General features: G+C 37.8%; 1 pseudogene; it reads right to left on the reverse strand.

The window, feature by feature from the left end:
* Positions 1 to 6010: 6010 nt before the first annotated feature.
* Positions 6011 to 7443, reverse strand: LOC128097013 (alpha-enolase-like; annotated as a pseudogene).
* Between the last annotated feature and the right edge of the window lie 1318 nt (positions 7444 to 8761).

Consider the following 8761-nt stretch of genomic DNA (forward strand, 5'->3'; position numbering starts at 1 on the left):
GCTACTAATATTTTTACTGAGTATCGAAGTCTGGGCTAGAATCTGTGGACTTCAGAACTTGTAGAATCATCATTCCAAATCTTCCTAGATTTCAAATCTGAATTAGAAAGATAAGGGGGTATTTTGATGGCCTATCTTTGTATGAGAGTTGAAACTTCTTTCTTGCAATTTTCAATATCTTTATTTGTACTGTACATGTAGTGTTTTGAATATTATATCATCCTTTTGGACACAAAGACTCTATATCCACCCAAAAGACTCTATATCCTACTACAGAGATACTTGTTCATCCATATTCATTACTACTCTATTCACAATAGCCAATACATGAAAACAATGGGTGTGTACATAAATTGACAAATGGATCATGAAGATGTGCAAATGTTGCTCAATGAAATATTATTCAGCTGTTAATATAAATGAAAGTTTAAAATTGCACTTAAATGGATGAAGCAATAAATAATTATTCTGATTTAGGTAAACCAGATGTAGCACGAATCTTAAAAGGTCTTATTAATAAAAACAAACCCAGAACCGGGTATTGGGGTGAACCCTGAAAGATCAGAGAAACCAAACAAGCCACATCCAACCTCACCTTGCCAACTTCTCAGCTGTTCTTGTTTCCTAGGACTGAAAGCCTCTGAGTCCTCATCTGAATGGATCTCAGCTGAAGTGCTGCTAAAAGCCTAAAAGCTTAAAGGGCCTCTAGTTCCTGGTTTTCATGCCTTATATGCCTTTCTGCTTCCTACCATTACTTCCTGAGATTAAAAGTGTGTGTCACCATGCCTGGCAGTTTCCAGTGTGACCTTGAACTCACAGAGATTCGGATGGATCTCTGCCTCCCAAGTGACAGGATTAAAGGTGCGTGTGCCACCATTTTCTGGCCTCTCTGTCTAGTGGCTGTTCTGTTATTCTGACCCCAGATAAGTTTATTAGTGTGCACAATATATTGGGGGACACAATATCACCACAACCAGATACAGAAACACAAATTTCACATTCTTTAGATATATGTGTTCAAATCAAAATAATCATAGAGATAAGTAAACTAGTAAGTGGCAGGGAGCACTTTCAAGGGAGGTATCTTAGTTAAGATTTCTATTGCTGCAACAAAACACCATGACCATAAAACAAGTTGTGGGGAAAAGAGTTTATTTGGCTTACACTTCTATATTGCTGTTCATCATTGAAGGAAGTCAGGACAGAAATGCAAACAGAGCAGGAATCTGGAGGCAAAATCTGATACAGAGGCCATAGAGGGGTGCTACTTACTGGACTGTTCCCCATCACTTGCTCAGCCTGTTTTGTTATAGAACCCAAGACCACCAGCCCAGGTATGGCACCACCTACAGTGGGCTGGGCCCTCCCTCATCAATCACTAATTAAGAAAATACCTTAAAGCTGCATCTTGTGGAGGCATTTTCTCAGTTGAATTTCCTTCCATTCAGATAACTCTAGTGTGTCAAGTTGACATAAAACCAGCTAGCACGGGAGGTAAGATAGAATAGGGTGTTATAAAGGGGAAATGGTAAATGATGGAACAAGAAGGATTAGTTGGGGTGAGAAACATATAGAGCAGGATAGAGGAAGGAATACTCAAGGACATAATTAACATTAAAGGTCTTTAAAAGCAATACCATAGAAATCTAATACTGTAGACTCTTCCTAAAATATATACAGTAAAAAAGAATATTAGTAGAGTAATCCTATTAGGGAGCAATGAGTCCCCTCTAAGGTACCATAGGCTATCCAAAAAAAAAAAAAAAAAAAAGCCCATTGCTATGTATGGCTTACCTCTTTTCCAATTGTTATTCAGTAGAGTCCCATAAACTCTAAACATTATAAGCTATTACCATTGCTTCGGATTACTCTCTAGAACTTAACATTAAGGCCCTATTGCTGAAGATACCACACCCTTAAAAATTTGGAGAAATAAATGTCTACTGACCGGGAAACTTCATCCCTACTGTCTAGCTTTTATAGAAATGAAATATTCCATGAATACTATGGAGGACGAAAGTAATCATCAGTCTTCCACAGTTGTGAACTCTACAAGCAACAACAATGACTGGCCTGGCAATAGTGGCACAAATGTTACGGGAACAACCAACCACCTTCTGATTGTATTTGACATCCACTATACAAGATGGAACCAATACCTTGCATTGTTAACAGGGTTAAAAACATGTGCCTAGAGAGGTCATATTCACTGGGGGAAAGCCTACTACTACTATTCTGCTAAATGGACATAGTTTTAAACTGATTTATTTTAACCCTCATCACAGAAACTTCTTATTTTAGTAGATAGTGATTAATACAAAGACATTCAGCTTATCAGCATGCAGAAAGTAAAAGACTGTGTGATTACCATCCCTAAATGTGACATTTATATCATATTTTCTTTCCCAGGGTTCAGGAAGCACTGCAGAAAGGGGGCAAATGAATTGTAAAATCCAGAGGTGGTGGATGCATACAAGGAAAGAGTATTTTCCAGGTACAATGGGAAAGTTGAACACATTAACTTACTGCAGTGATGGCAGCATACACAAAACCTGTGCAAGATGAAGCCAGTCAAAATCCCATCATGGAGGTGAGAGGTGGGCATAAAATCCTACTCCAAGCTGAAGAGCTGTTGGCAAATGAGTGACTTCTGGAAAGGAAGGAGACAGACTTCTTTGAGGATGCAGGAAAATAGAAGATATCCTAAACTTATACAAATACAAACAGCAAAAAGTAGACTTAGTGGGTTTATAAAACAGAGCACCTGAAGTTGGGAGGGAAAATGTTGATGAGCAATTTTAGCAGAGGTAGTAGGGTGGATTTTGTCAAAACACATTATATGTTTGTATGACCTTCTCAAATAATAAAAAAGTAAAATGTGAAAAAATAAACTGTTAATAGAATTAAAAAGAAAAGTAAATGAAAGAGGAAATTATTATTTATTGACTCCTTCAGTGGGGCTTGATGGGTGTTGATTAATGTAAGCATGAAGATGGTACTGTGTCACATCTCCGACTTACTTTTACTCATGCATTAGTATGGTGAGTATGGTATAATTAATGGAGAAATAATAATACAGTACTGTTAGCAAAAGTGAACACATTTTGCTAATGGTCACTTTTCTTTGTATGATTCTCTGTGTATTAAGAAATACATAATAACCTGTTTGGTATTACAGGTTCATATTGAATAGATTGATTAATCTTCTGCCTTCTTTGCCATTCAATTGATCTGCTTGTCTATTGTTTACACTGTGTTGATTAGTGTATCTGGGTAATAAGTTCTGAAGTTGGATAATATTAGCACTTTGACTTTTTTCTTTAGTAGTACTATATTGCCTATTCTTTGCCTTTATATATATTATCTTTATTATATTTTATATATATATGTCTTTATATATATTTTATATAAACTTTGGAATCAGTTTGTTGATGCCCACAATATTAGCCTTGTATCCTTCAATTTTTCTAAAAATGCTTGATAATTTGTATAGATATTTTTCTTGATTTTCATGGTTTTTTTGATATTTCTGTGTTTTAAATGTCATTTGTGAAAAAATACTTCAAATGTTTAATTTTTTCCTTATAATATATATCCATTTGTTTTATTTTCTTGATGCATTGCATTGGCAAGGGTTTCTAATAATATTTCAAATTAAAGTATTGAGAATGATATTGTGATATCATATCTTAGGGGGGAAAGTACCTAATTTCCCCTCAAGTTATGTTACTGTTTTCATGCAGATGCTTGCAAAATTGACAATGACCTCCTTATTCCAAGTCTGTTCATAATTTTAAAACTCATGAACAGATTTTATAAGATGATATTTCTGCATTTACTGATATGATTATATATATATATATATATATCATTTATCATGTGCATATCGTGAATTAATTTATTTATTTTCCAAAGGTGAGTTAGCTCCCACTACCTGAAATAGCTGCTATCTGATATGGTGATTGTTTTTGTTTAATGTTGTGTTCACATCATTGAATGTTTTGTTGAGAATTTTTATATCTATTGGCATCTATAGCCTACATTTCCCTTTCTTATACAGTTTTACTGCCCTTGATTATTAAGCTAGAAATCTAAAGTACAACATAAGAGAAAGACAGCCAGAAAAATAGATGAAAGAGAAATAGAGTGTCTGTATGTGTATGCATTGACTGTTCACTGATTTTCTTTGCTCTATTAACTCTTCCTATGAGCTGCCTGCAAATGGATTCACTTTCATAATTTTCTACTCTGTTTTCCTGAAATTAAAAAGACAGGCCTATTGAGATCTATTGCTTCCAACACACTATTCTTCTCATATGTAAGAATTTCTGTAGGATTTCATTTTACTCAAACAGATCTGAAAAACAGTAAAAATATTTTTTCTATTCCAATTCAAGCCATCATTCTCATTCTCTCTCTCTCTCTCTCTCTCTCTCTCTCTCTCTCTCTCTCTCTCTCTCTCACACACACACACACACACACACACACACACACACACACACACACACACGTTTCACAGCAAACATATGGTTACCTCTTACTGTATCTGTACATAAATTATTTTAGTACTATTCTATCATAATCCTAGATTAACTCCCAAAAACTGGATTTGGCAGTCATCATGAATCCTCCATTACCTTCAGCTGACCTCTTTATATCAATAGTAGGATGATTGTATGATATTTACAGATGTAGAAATACAATTCTAGTGCTTGAATGTATGTTGACATATGTTGGCTGCCACATTTTTTATTTACTCATCTTTTCTTTAATTCAAAAATAAAAGTATTTTGTACTTTCAATATCTCACAATTCATTATAGTAGAATATTAGTCCAAAAATCAGAAAATTAAAAATGATTTATATAGCCGGACGGTGGTGGCACACGCCTGTAATCCCAGCACTCGGGAGGCAGAGGCAGGTGGATCTCTGTGAGTTCAAGACCAGCCTGGTCTACAGAGCTAGTCCAGGACAGGCTCCAAAGCTACAGAGAAACCCTGTCTTGAAAAACAAAAAAATAAAAATAAAATTAAGAATAAAAATGACTTATATAATAGGGACTTGTCTAGCTCCTAAAACATGAAATATCATGATACCAAATTATATTTGATAACAAATGTAAGTGAATATCATTGAATTTTCTTTTGGACAAAGATTGGTGGGGAATTGACAGTACAAAGCATACATTTTATATCTTCAACCCCATTTCAAAATAAGATTTACAAAGATGGAGAGGCCCAGAGATGTAATCAAAATCAATGCACAAAAACAAATCATAACTCACAAAGCATGGACAGTAATGAAAAGAAAACATTCATGGTGGAGAATGGAAATCAAAACAACCAAATGAACTCTTCTAAGAACAGGTGACTAGTGTCAGCATTTCAATGCAAATCATCTGTAGCTAAAGTTTTCCTGCCTGGCCCACAGTCAGTACAAATCTCTCTCACCTGCCAGTCCCACAGCCGTCAGACCCAACCAAGTAAACACAGAGACTTATATTGGTTACAAACTGTATGGCCATGGCAGGCTTCTTGCTAACTGTTCTTACAGCTTAAATTAATCCATTTCCATTCATCTGTACCTTGCCACATGGCTCGTGGCTTACCGGCATCTTCACATGCGGCTTGGCTGGCAGTGTCTCTCTGACTCAGCCTTCCACTTCCCAGAATTCTCCTCCTTGTCCCGCCTACACTTCCTGCTAGCCAATGGCCAATCAGTGATTTATTTATTGACCAATCAGAGCAATACATTTGCCATACAGAACATCCCACAGCAATCATCTTTTAGGAATATAATGTACATTGTCATTGTCTTTTTTTAATGGGTCACTGGGGCTTTTACTTTGCACATAGAACCACTGGGGGATTTGCCTGTGTCCTCTCCAAAGTTTACACTGGAGGTAAGAGGGCTACACACAGACACTAGCCCTGAAATGAGGTGAGAGAAAGCCTGATTTGAACCAGTCACATGTGGTTCCTAGCAGGGCTCTGATTGGTCAGGTGTGTCTTTAAACTTCTAAAGAAACAGTGGAATAGAGGGATGGGCAAGCACTGGGTGGCCCCGAGCCCCCTTGATGACATCTGGAACAGAGTCTGAGCAGTGAGTGGTGACTGGGGACTCCAGGCATCTCCAGCACATGCTTTACTTTGTCAGGGGGTTTCTGAACGGACCTAATAGCAAACTTGGCCTTACTGCCTAGATCCTCCTCAATTCTGAAAATCTGGTTTTATTTGGCCAGGTATTAGGATTGGCAAGACTCACCAGAGTCCCACTACCAGGTCAACGATGAAAGTATCCTCAGTTTCTCCAGAGCAATGGTACACCAATATGCCTCAACCACTGGACTGGGCAAAGTAGTCTGCCTAGAGAGATTTGGTCACCAAGCTGATTTGGTTCACTTTGAGCAGGAGGCAGTTGCAGGATTTCTCAGCTACAGCCTTGGCAATCTGTTTAGGCTTGGTAACTATAAAATTGTCACCCAACTACCTAGATGCCTGCACTAGCTGTAAGCTTCAGCCAAGCTTCCTCATCATTCTGATCAACGGAATCTTCAATGGAGACTGCTGGATACTCTTGGATAAAGGACTTATACAAATCAGGCAGCTGGCCAGGCATCATGCACCTGATTGGTGACATCAAGAGGCTTGAAATCCAGGTCATATTTGCCTGACCTGAAGAACTCAGAAGCAGCCATATCATGCAGATGATGACCTGTTCAAAATAACCAGCCTTCCCAACTGTGCTCTTCAACAGCTCCAACGATTCTTTGTTCTCCAGGATATTAGGTGCAAACCTGTCTTCATCACCCACATTGGTGGCATCTTTCCTATATTTCTCTTTAATGACTTTCTTTGGGTTATGGTAAGCCTTCATTCTAATGTGCATGCCTTCCCAGAAACTTAATGCACCCACTGGGAGGATCACGAACTCTTGTGTGGCCAGCTTGTTGACAGTATGAGAACCCGAATTGATCACGTTGAAAGCCATAACTGGTAGGATGACTTTCAGTTTGTCAGCTAAGTCAGTGATGAGACAGTACTGGGATATGCCTTTTCCAAAATTACCAGCTTTGCAGATAACCAGGGACACTGCCAGGAATACATTTGTACCAAATTTAGATTTATTTTCAGACCCTCCATCTCAGTTATCAGTTTCTTGATCTTCTGTTCCACAACATTCAGTACCTTACTAACCAGAGCAGATGTAGTAGTTTTATTGATGTGCCTAACAGCTTTTGCGACACCCTTCCCCATGTACCTCATCTTATCATCTTCCTGATATAGCCTCATAGATACCAGCAGAGGCACTTCTGGACACAGCAACTTGAAACAGACCTTTTGAGGCACAGAGATCAACCTCAACAGTGGAATACCCATGAAAATCAAAGATCTCTCTGGCATGGATCTTAAAAATAGACATGATGAATTTCTGGCCACTGGATTGTCTGAAGTCTATGCTACCAAAATATTTAGATGACATCAGTAATGTTTTGATGAAGCACATATTCTGATCTCATTTTAAACAATAATTCCTTATTAGCAAGGCCAACTACCAAAGCCCCCTCAAAGAATACAGTTACCCATGTAGTAAAGTGAAATAAAAACTCTGGGAACCCTATGTAGTGGTCCAGAACTATAGCTTTTAAAAGACTAGAAATTCAAGGTCATCCTCAGAAACATAGTAAATTATGCCAGCCTAAACTCCATGAGACACTATCTCAAAACAAATAAATCGTCAAAAACTCTGGAAGGATGCTGGTATCTTTTCACATGATACTGAACTAACAAAAGAAAGAGTTATTCAGAAAACTTCTTTGTGGTGTTGATATCACAAGGTCAGGGTGTTTTATGAAAGTGAAAAGAAAGAAACTATAACAAAATATAAAGAATATAAAGAAGTAATGATGTCAAGAAACAGAGGAGTACTCTAGTTGTATACTAGAGTCAGGCATGACCTCAGGGTTTGAATAATCAAACAAGGGATTCAAAGTACCCATAGCTACTTTATGGAAGGATCTTACTGAAAATGGGACAGTAGCCATGAATGGATGAGGAAATTCAGAAGAGAAATGAAAACTTTGGTACAAAAAGTACTAGAAATCACCAAATTAATGCATGCATTGATAGCACCAAGAATGCCATTAGTGAGGAAAAATTAGTGAATTTGAAATTATGTTGACCCAAATTAATCATACTGAACCAAGTTTGGTGGCATTGGCCTAATCCCAACTTCATAGGGAAGCTGGCCCAGGGGAATTTCAAGTTTAGGGCTTACCCAGACTAGGAGTAAGTCCAAGATAAACCTGATCAACTTAGCAAAACTATCTTTAAAAAATCTTTTTATGTAAAAAAATGGTTGAGGATACAGCTAGTGTAGAGTGCTTGCTGGGTGCCTTAGGGTTTCTATTGCTGTAATGAAAGACCTTGACCAAAAGCAATCTGAGAATTCATTTTGCATGAATTTCTATATCACAGTCCATCATCAAAAGCAGTTAGGGCAGGAACACAAACAGGGCAGGAACCTGGAGGTAGGAGCTGAAGCAGAGGCCATAAAGGAATGCAGCCTACTGACTTGCTCCTCATGGCTTGCTCAGCCTGCTTTCTTAGAACACCCAGAACCACCAGCCCAGGGAGGGCATTATTCGCAATGAGCTGGGTCCTCCCTCATCAATCAGTAATTAAGAAAATGACCTACACACTGATCTTATGGAGGCATTTTCTCAATTGAGGTTCCATCTACTCAAAAGACTCTAGCTTGT

The sequence above is a fragment of the Peromyscus californicus genome, unplaced genomic scaffold (assembly GCF_007827085.1).
Source record: "Peromyscus californicus insignis strain IS unplaced genomic scaffold, ASM782708v3 Scaffold_5__1_contigs__length_169319896, whole genome shotgun sequence".
Lineage (NCBI taxonomy): Eukaryota > Metazoa > Chordata > Mammalia > Rodentia > Cricetidae > Peromyscus > Peromyscus californicus.